At 43.2% G+C, this 11,416-nt stretch overlaps 1 pseudogene; it reads right to left on the reverse strand.

Annotated features, from left to right (window-relative positions):
* Window positions 1-10,920, reverse strand: part of LOC116353481 (cyclin-dependent kinase 6-like) — an 11,860-nt pseudogene extending 940 nt beyond the window's left edge.
* Between the last annotated feature and the right edge of the window lie 496 nt (window positions 10,921-11,416).

The raw sequence follows: 11,416 nt of genomic DNA on the forward strand, positions 1-11,416 counted from the left end.
CCTGACCTGTTCACCGGACGTGCTACTGTCCAGACCTGCTGTTTTCAACTCTCTAGAGACAGCAGGAGCGGTAGAGATACTCTGAATGATTGGCTATGAAAAGCCAACTGACATTTACTCCAGAGGTGCTGACCTGTTGCACCCTCTACAACCACTGTGATTATTATTATTTGACCATGCTGGTCATCTATGAACATTTGAACATCTTGGCCATGTTCTGTTATAATCTCCACCCGGCACAGTCATTAGAGGACCGGCCATCCCTCATAGCCTGGTCTACTCTAGGTTTCTTCCTAGGTTCTTGCCGTTCCAGGGAGTTTTCCTAGCCACCGTGCTTCTACACCTGCATTGCTTGCTGTTTGGGGTTAAGGCTGGGTTTCTGTACAGCACTTTGTGACATCAGCTGATGTAAGTAGGGCTTTATAAATACATTTGATTGATTGATTGGTTGGTTGATTGATCATTGATGTGACTAAAATTAACGGGAATTTAGTTGACTAAAATGGCCCAGTGTTTTCATAATTTTGACAATAACTAGACTAAATCATATTCAAATAACAAAAATGTGACTAAGACTTAATGATATTTCAATTAAAATGGCTAAGACTAAATCTAAAAAAAGAGAGCCAAAATTAACACCGGACACGTGTGCTGCCCTTCAACAAGCCTGAATGCTTTCTGATGTTTGGGAGTTCCATCCTCTCTGTTCCTGTCTGGGCCAGGGAAGAAACATTCCCTGGATATTCGGCAAAAAACAAGGTCCACATAAAGTGCCTTCGGAAAGTATTCAGACCCCATGACTTTTTCCACATTTTGTTACGCTACAGCCTTATTGTAAAATTGATTAAAAATATATTTTCCTCATCAATCTACATACAATACCCCATAATAACAAAGCAAAACCAGATTGTTTGAAATTTAAATGTTTGCAAATATATAAAAAGTTTAAAACAGAAATACCTTAATTATAGTATTCAGACCCTTTCCTATGAGACTGTAAATTGAGCTCAGGTGCATCCTGTTTCCATTGATCATCCTTGAGATGTTTCTACAACTTGATTGGAGTCCACCTGTGGTCAATTCAATTGATTTTGACATGATTTGGAAAGGCACACACCTGTCTATATAAGGTCCCACAGTTGACAGTCCATGTCAGAACAAACACCAAGTCATGAGGTTGAAGGAATTGTCCGTAACACAGAGGACTGTGTTGAGGCACAGATCTGGGGAAGGGTGGCAAAAACATTCTGCAACATTGAAGGTCCCCAAGGACACAGTGGCCTCCATCATTCTTAAATGGAAGAAGTTTGGAACCACCAAGACACTTCCTAGAGCTGGCCGCCTGGCCAAATTGAGCAATCGGGGGAAAAAGGCCTTGGTCAGGGAGGTGACCAAGAACCCAATGGTCACTCTGACAGAGCTGCAGAGTTCTTCTGTGGAGATGGGAGAACCTTCCAGAAGAACAACCATCTCTGCAGCACTCCACCAATCAGGCCTTTATGGTAGAGTGGCCAGACGGAGGCTACTCCTCAGTAAAAGGCACATGATAGCCCGCTTGCCAAAAGACCGTGAGAAAAATAATTCTCTGGTCTGTTGAAACCAAGATTGAACTCTTTGGCCTGAATGCCAAGTGTCACATCTGGAGGAACCTGTCACCATCCATACGGTAATGCATGGTGGGTGCAGCATAATGCTGTGGGGATGTTTTTCAGCAACAGGGACTGGGAGACTAGTTTGGATTGAGGGAAAGATGAACGGAGCAGAGAGAGAGATCCTTGATGAAAGCCTGCTCCAGAGCGCTCAGGACCTCAGACTGGGGTGAAGGTTCACCTTCAAACAGGACAACGACCCAAAGCACACAGCCACGACAATGCAGGAGTGGCTTCGGGACAAGTCTCTGAACGCCCTTGAGTGGCCCAGCCAGAGCCCGGACTTGAACCAGATCAAATATCTCTGGAGAGACTTGAAAATAGCTGTGCACCGACACTCCCCATCCAACCTGACAGAGCTTGAGAGGGTCTGTAGAGAGTAATGGGAGAAACTCCCCCAAATACAGGTGTGTGCCAAGCTTGTAGCGTCATACCCAAGTAGAGTGCAAATTACCGCCAAAGGGGCTTCAACAAGTACTGAGTAAAGGGTCTCTGAATACTTGTAAATTTGATATTTTCAGTGTTTTTTTATTATAAATTTTGCAAAAACTGTTTTTGCTTTGTCATTATGGGGTATTGTGTGTAAATTGATTGAGGGGAAAAAATATTTTAATCCATTCAGAATAAGGCCGTAATGTAACAAAATGTGGAACAAGTCAATGGGTCTGAATACTTTCCAAATGCACTCTATTCATAGACCTAATGAGTACAATTTACAATTCAACTGAGAAGTTGCCCCTAGACACTAAATCTTCCTCCCTTAGGGAAGGGTATTAAGTAAGGGTAATCTGATCCGAGATCTGTATCAATCCGCAGCAGTAATGTCAGACTCACCTTGATAGTTTCAGGTGGCACCCAGGATCAGGGGCTTTCTCTAGGTATGTGGTCAGGTCCTGGTCAACATGCTCAAAGACCAGGGTCAGCTTGGTCTCGCGGTCGGTCCGAGACACAGTACACACATCGAACAGTCTGCAGAGAGAGAGGCAGAGGAGGAGAGTAAATACTGCTGCTTAGCATTGTTTATGTGAGTCTGATATTATGATAACACTTATATAAAATTCTAATCTATAAATGTTTAAAAAAGGGTTTATAAAAGGTTTGTTTGTAATTCATTAAGGCTCCCGAGTGGCGCGGCGGTCTAAGGCACTGCATCACAGTGCAAGAGGCATCACAACAGACACTGGTTCGTTCCCAGGCTGTATCACAACCCATAGGGCGGCGTACAATTGGCCAGCGTTGTCCGGATTAGGGTTTGGCCAGTGTAAGCCGTCAATGTAAATAAGAATTTGTTCTTAACTGACTTGCCTAGTTAAATAAAGGTTAAATAAAATAAAAAATAAGTCAGTAGAGGTTATAAGTGCCATAAATCATCTGTCTTTACTTTTAGAGGAATAACAATGTTCAAGAGGGCCACCATTGTTCCTGTACCCAAGAAAGCTACGGTAACTGAGCTAATTGACTAGAGCCCCGTAGCACTCACTTCCGTCATCATGAAGTGCTTTGAGATACTAGTCAAGGACCATATCACCTCCACCCTACCTGACACCCTATACCCACTCCAATTTGCTTACCGCCCCAATAGGTACACAGCCGACGCAATTGCAACCACACTGCACACTGCCCTAACCCATCTGGACGAAAGGAATACCTATGTGAGAATGCTGTTCATCGACTACAGCTCAGCATTTAACACCATAGTACCCTCCAAACTCATCATCAAGCTCGAGACCATGGGTCTCTCTGGGTACTGGACTTCCTGATGGGCCGCCCCTCCAGGTGGTGAGGGTAGGTAACAACATCTCCACCCCGCTGATCTTCAACACTGGGGCCCCACAAGGGTGCGTTCTTAGCCCTCTCCTATACTCCCTGTTCATCCTCGACTGCGTGACCATGCACGCCTCCAACTCAATCATCAAGTTTGCAGATGACACTACAGTGGTAGGCTTGATTACCAACAACGACGAGACGGCCTACAGGGAGGAGGTGAGGGCCCTCGGAGTGTGGTGTCAGGAAAATAACCTCACACTCAACAAAACAAAGGAGATGATCGTGGACTTCAGGAAACAGCAGAGGGAACACCCCCCCATCCACATCGACGGGACAGTAGTGGAGAGGGTAGTAACTTTTAAGTTCCTCGATGTACACATCAAGGACACACTGAATTGGTCCACCCACACAGACAGCGTGTTGCGCAGCAGCGCCTTCAGATGCACAATCGAGAGAATCCGCCTGGTACCGCAACTGCTCCGCCCACAACCGTAAGGCTCTCCAGAGGGTAGTGAGGTCTGCACAACGCATCACCGGGGGCAACTACCTGCCCTCCAGGACACCTACACCACCCGATGTCACAGTAAGGCCATAAAGATCATCAAGGACAATAACCACCCGAGCCACTGCCTGTTCACCCCGCTATCATCCAGAAGGCGAGGTCAGTACAGGTGCATCAAAGCAGGGACCGAGAGACTGAAAAACAGCTTCTATCTCAAGGCCATCAGACTGTTAACATCGAGTGGCTGCTGCCAGCATACTGACTCAACTCCAGCCACTTTAATAATGTAAAAATGTATGTAAAAATGTACCACTAGCCACTTTAAACAATGCCACTTAATATCATGTTTACATAGCCTACAAAACTCATCTCATATGTATATACTGTACCCTATACCATCTACTGCATTGTGCCATCTTTATGTAATACATGTATCACTAGCCACTTTAAACTATGCCACTTTTATGTTTACATACCCTACATTACTCATCTCATATGTATATACTGTACTCTATACCATCTAATGCATCTTGCCTATGCCATTCTGTACCATCCCTCATTCATATATTTTTATGTACATATTCTTCATCCCTTTACACTTGTGTGTATAAAGTAGTTGTGGAATTGTTAGGTTAGATTACTCGTTGGTTAATACTGCATTGTCAGAACTAGAAGCACAAGAATTTTGCTACACTCACATTAACATCTGCTAACCATGTGTATGTAACAAATAAAATTTGATTTGATTTGATGAGGGAGGAGGATGTCTTCCCTGTAACACACAGCATTGAGATTGCCTGCAATGACAACAAGCTCAGTCCGATGATGCTGTGACACACCGCCCCAGACCATGACGGATCCTCCACCTCCAAATCGAGTACAGGCCTCGGTGTAACACTCATTCCTTCGACGATGAACACGAATCTGCCCATCACCCCTGGTGAGACAAAACTGCGACTCGTCAGTGAAGAACACTTTTTGCCAGCCCTGTCTGGTCCAGCGACGGTGGGCTTGTGCCGATAGGCGACGTTGTTGCCGGTGATGTCTGGTGAGGACCTGCCTTACAACAGGCTACAAGCCCTCAGTCCAGCCTCTCTCAGCCTATTGCGAACAGTCTGAGCACTGATAGAGGGGTTGCGCGTTCCTGGTGTAACTCGGGCAGTTGTTGTTGCCATTCTGTTCCTGTCCCTCAGGTGTGATGTTCGGATGTACCGATCCTGTGCAGGTGTTGTTACAAGTGGTCTGCCACTGCGAGGACGATCAGCTGTCTCCCTGTAGCTGTCTCCCTGTAGTGCTGTCTTAGGCACCTCACAGTACGGACATTGCAATTTATTGCCCTGGCCACATCTGCAGTCCTCATGCCTCCTTGCAGCATGCCTAAGGTACGTTCACACAGATGAGCAGGGACCCTGGCCATCTTTCTTTTGGTGTTTTTCAGAGTCAGTAGAAAGGCCTCGTTAGTGCCCTAAGTTTTCATAAACTGTGACCTTAATTGCCTACCGTCTGTAAGCTGTTAGTGTCTTAACGACCCTTCCACGGGTGCATGTTCATTAATTGTTTGTGCATGGGAAACAGTGTTTAAACCCTTTACAATGAAGATCTGTGAAGTTATTTGGATTTTTATTAATTATCTTTGAAAGACTGGGTCCTGAAAAAGGGATGTTTTTTTCAACATCTATGACAAACCATATTTTTCCAGTACAAACTGCCTTCTGAAATATGGAGAAAGCACACTTGATAGGATCTCTAGTATCCTTCCAAACCTGAGAGAGATCTAATCTATTTAAACCATCAAGATTCAGTTAGGGAAGAAATTCCTTTATAGTGTCAGGTAACTGTCCAGGCTAGTTTTACTAACAGTTTGAAAGAATGCGAGAAATGCTTTAACCTACTGGGGCGTTGTTGGCTAAACGAAAGGAACCAATCTGAAATGACTCCTTACTCCTGAATGATCAACATTTTGGCAACATGATCTCCTTGCCATTAGTCCAGTGAAATTACACTGCTTTTAGAGTATGTGTGGAATGGTACAGTCCAGTAACCACAACAAGATCACTTGAGAGTTGAACTCCTTGTCAAAGAAATTGAATTGGAATTCTCGTTCTTAAAAACATGCAACTGCAACCTACCAGGGTTCGAATCCAGGTCTCCTGCATACCACAAGTCCCCTTGGCCCACTGAGCTAAAGTCTTAGCCAATACATCTGGGAGCAAATGCAACTCTTCAGGTCTAAGAAAATGTGATTCATCAAGCGAACGTAGTTATGACCTAATTCCTTCAGGCATGTTTTGATTTCTGAACACAAAACTAAACCTATCCTTCAGCCTATATCCTGACAAGGCCAATAATAATGTTGTAGCTACATTATATGACTTTTATGAGGGAAACCCTTGGCAACTCCTGAGCATCCAACACAATACATCAACTTGTGGTTGTATTTTTACAGAGAAACAAAACGAGCCCCAACATCCAGATTATTCTTGCAGTTGTGTCAGGGGCTAACTTTGGTGAAAAACCTAGAGAAGACGGCCAGTGTCTTCCTCAAAGAGCCGAGGACCACAACAAACATTCCTCCAGGAGCACCACGGCAACGTGTGATGCGCCATGGCAACTGAAGCAGGGACTGCCCATGACTAACCACCAGACGCTGTTGGTTCATGCAGTAATTCTTATATTTAATTTAAAATATTTAATATTTACAGTGAAATCCATATTTCAATTTCCTCAAATATTTCGAAAGTCAACAGCACTGCAGTAATAACAGTAAAATTGCAGTTCATGTCTGTGTAATCTCTGTGAATTGTTTTGAAGCATGGGAAAACCGCCCCACCAACTCTTAAGGAAAGTTGTCCTTTTCTTTTGATGCACCTCGCCACGCCCCCCTTGTACTGTTATCAAAGGTTTGTAAGGAGTTATTCTTTCAAAGTATTATAACCATACGCCCATGATCTCACGGAACGAGTGAGCCTCCCGGTTGGAAACGCAAGGTTAAATGCTCCTCAGAACCGTGATTGTTCTGCTACAATGCAGCCTCTCGCCAGACACTGAACATATGGGATGACTAATGGGTGTCATTCTAAAACATCCAGGGCCTGGCAGGCCTGTAGTTACACAGTAGGTCCAGAATGCATCCTGCTCAGTGTCGGCTCGCTCCCATGCTGTTTAGCTTTATAGATATAGACCAGACCAGACCCCCTTTGGTGTGGATTCAAACTTGGGCTTATGTATACACTCTTAGAGAAAAAGTGCTATCTAGTCCCTAAAAGGGTTCTTCAGCTGTTCCCATAGGATAACCCTTTGAAGAGCCATTTTTGGTTCCAGGTATTACCCTTTGGGTTACATGTAAAACCCTTTCCACATGGAACCCAAATGGGTTCTACCTCAATCGAAAAAGGGTTCTTCCTGGAACCAAAATGGATTCTCCTATGGGGACAGCCAAAGAAGCCCTTTGGAATTATTTTATTCTAAAAGTGTAGGGAACCACAACCTAACAGAATAGACAGATTAGATGCATACCATAAAGTATAGGGAGTCAGGGCACATTTTGTGTTGTCATTTCATGAAACTCAATCTGGGGAACCTTCGATACGTGAAATCTCAATTGAGAATCTATTCATTTATTCAGTTTAAGAGAATAATGATGCACTTTGAGGCTGTGGTGGGACCAGCAGGACAGAGAATAACATTTGTATTATTAAAACGTTTCCATTAAGCTTTTAATCCAAAAGCACTCAAAAGCTTAATGGCAAGGTTAGACCTTGAGCAAGGCCGGTAAATGACGAGGTCCGAATGACGTGGACCGGACTGACATCCAAACTGACCCATGGGAGTCTACAGCTGCAAGCATAACAACCTTTTTATGTTGTCTTGTGGCCTGGATGACTAAAAACAACACTGTTTATATCCCCAACTCTTGTAGGATACTGGAATGGGGCAAAATCAGCTGAATACAGTATCTCTTCTTTCTTCTTATTCATTCCTAACCGCAGTTCATTCACTTTTTGGGGAAATGTCACTATAACCAGCAATGGGAATGACTTTACCCATGACTAATCTAGTGAACAGATATCACCCAAGAATGTTTGTCACAGGTACTGCACACAAAAAATCCATCAAGTTGTATTACTACAGTTTGATCCATAATACCCATAAATCCTAGAGGTCAAAAAGGGAAATGGTTCCAATTGTTTTTCCACCATTCATTTTCCCAATAGGGGATTTTAGAAACACTTCAAATAAGGGCTGTGTTTCCTGTAGGTTTACCCTGACGTGACGTTTAGATAACCATGTAAATCTCTCTAGGACAAGCTGACTTTTATCAATGTATTCGCCTGTATTTACCCCTCAAAAATGAAATGCTAATTACCTGATATGATGATCTGAGCAAGACTGCCGAATCGAGGCGAAGGTAATAATCTCTGGATTAACTATCTAATGGTATGTACATTTAGTAATAAATATATTATCAACATTTTTCTCAATTGACAATTCTGTGAACTGTCTTGTGCAACTTTTAAATTGACACAACACCTGCTAGCAAAGGTTTCAGCTGGAGATTACGTGCAGGAGCTTGCAGGGATTTGTAGTCTTGCATGATGTTTACTTTGATGCTAATTAGCATTTTTCGAAACTGAGCATAAATAGGAGCTGAATATATTGATTATCAGCTTGTCTAATAGATATTGACATGGTTATCAAACCATCACACCAGGGTAAGCCTACATGAAACACACCCCGTGTTTTCAGAGTTTCTAAAATTCCCCATATGAAAAATAAATGGTGGAAAAGCAACTGGAACCATTTCCCTGTTTGACTGTTATGTATTATGACACCTCCACTGTGAGGCCTTATAGTAACACCAGTATCAAAAGGTGTTTATAGTTACAAAACCACAGCTTTTCCGAATGTCAATAAGACAACTCCATAAGACTCTGCAATACATCCCATGGAGGCAGATACTGTATATCTGACATTATATAGATGTATATCTGACATTATATAGATGTATACCTGACATATGCAAAATATATACACTGAGTGTACAAAACAATATGACATAGACAGACCAGGTGAATCCAGGTTAAAGCTGTGATCCCTTATTGATGTCACTTCAATCCACTTCAATCAGTCCAGATGAAGGGGAGGAGACAGGTTAAAGAAAGGTTTTTAAGCCTTGAGACATGGATTGTGTGTGTGTGCCATTCAGAGGGTGAATAGGCAAGACAAAAGACTTAAGTGCCTTTGAACGTGGTATGGATGGTAGTACAGTAGGTGCCAGGTGCACCAGTTTGTGTCAAGAACTGCAACGCTGCAGGTTTTTCAAGCTCAACAGTTTCCTGTGTGTATCAAGAATGGTCCACCACCCAAAGGACATCCAGCCAACTTGACACAACTGTGGGAAGCATTGGAGTCAGCATGGGCCAGCATCTCTGTGGAACGCTTTTGAAGCCTTGTAGAGTCCATGCCCTGAAGAATTTGGGCTATTTTGAAGGCAAAAGGGTGGGGGCTGCAACTCAATATTAGGCATGTTTTGTACACTCAGTGTATATAGACATTATGCAGCCATTTAAAGAGAGAAATACCAGGAGTTATAAGAGCATGAAGAGATAATGGAACTCCTGGTAGAGGAGAGGCCCTTGTTAAATGCACCCCCCTCTCCCAGTTCCATCTCTGCTTACCTGACCACGTTGGGGTGTTCGAATGCCTCCAGTTGCCTCAGTACCGCCACCTCACGGATGGTCGAGAGGGGCATCCCTTCCTCCTCCGTCTGTACCCGAACTCTTTTTAGGGCTACAAAGCGTCCCGCGTTCTTCAAATCTCGTGCCTTGTACACCTTTCCGTAAGCACCTTCGCCAATCTCGGCGACGGGCTCGTATCTTTGTGCTACACTTTCATTGTCCATTTTTGCGGATTTGTTTTCTTGTTGAGAATATTGCGGGGAATCCCGACGAATGTGAAGAGCCAGGGTTTTTACAAAGCCATCCTCACATAACAGAGTTGTTGGCACTTGCAATGCCTAAATTAGAGGAAGACAGAGGTTGCAGAGGTAAACATCTTATATGTCTGCCTAATGTTTGGTCAAACGGAGGTTCAGGTAGGCTACAACATTGTGTCATCATTCCGACTATGAACACTAGAACCCCCAATGCGTTCGACTTGATCCACTCCCACTTCATTACGCGCATGAACCTCATGTCCTTCTAGCAACCTCACACAACATCTGGCATCTCTAAAACAAGGACATTTACATCTGATCACTTTTACATGCGTTCTCTAAGTGCATAAATCAGTCCATAATACAACAATAACGTAATACTTATGTTCATGCGTATAATGAGGGATTTGTAGACGAATGAGTTAGAAACAAAAGCAAAATAACTTGAAAGAACAGAATGTAAAATATAAAGCAGAATTACTATATCATATGCACAAAAATATCCAGGCTACGATATCGTTTTTCAAATGTGACCAGTCTAATAATTATGGTTTATTATAGGCGACAAACTGTTGCGAGCACGTGGTTGTTTACCGAGTTGTATTGTCTAAACTTCCTATAGTCCATTTAAACACATATCTCTCCCTTTCCATGTCATTAATAGTTATGGTGTAATAATGCAATTTTATCGCAGTTTTTTGCACAGCAGATTTTTTATTTTAATTGAATGTGTTATTTTTTTTTTTTGTAGTCTACATTAATGAAAAATGATGTGCAGCAATTGAATTGGTAAAATAACACAATAAGGACATGCATGCAAAATACATGTTTCTAACACAAAAAGTAAAATATCAACATTTCAGCCTACCTCGTTTCATGTTATCAGTGAAAGTTGCAACATTGGCCGTGTCCATGAAATGATGAAACATCCCTCCTTTGGATAAATGTTCAAACTAACACACAGCACATCATATATCCCACACAGGTAGTCGGATGGTGCACGCTTCTCTAACCCCCATCCCTCAGCAGTTAACTACCACCTCTTCAACTGCAGCTCAAGCAAAGCAGTAACTATAATACCGGGGTTGTGTGTGTGGGGGGGGGGGGGGGGGGGGGGGGGGGCGTATTCCTTACAGAAAAACACAGTTCCTACTGCAACTTTTTTGGGGAGGTCATAGGACAAAAGCTTGATATATTCTCCAAGCCATGCTCTTCTAATTTTTTTTTCCTGTTTTAACGCTCTTTTTTTCAAATTTTGTCTGTGAGCTCCGTCTCTTCTTCGCTTTCCCACGCTGGCTGAATGTGCCTTGACCCCCTTCAGAGAAGTTTGACACAGAGCAGGAACATTTCCGCATTCCTCCCGACTACAAAGACTAACCGCCTCCTTTTGCCCTCCTTGGTTCTTTATCATTCATAGTTCTCTCTCGGTTTTGTCTCAGTGTCAAAACCAGCAGCACCACGGGGGGAAAGCTGGGCAGCAAGGAAAGTGTATTTGATGGACCAGTCGATCTATCCGGCCATTGAAAACTATTCGTTGACAATACATCAGCGGGGAAGCGGGGT

Source organism: Oncorhynchus kisutch, linkage group LG14, assembly GCF_002021735.2.
Source record: "Oncorhynchus kisutch isolate 150728-3 linkage group LG14, Okis_V2, whole genome shotgun sequence".
NCBI lineage: Eukaryota > Metazoa > Chordata > Actinopteri > Salmoniformes > Salmonidae > Oncorhynchus > Oncorhynchus kisutch.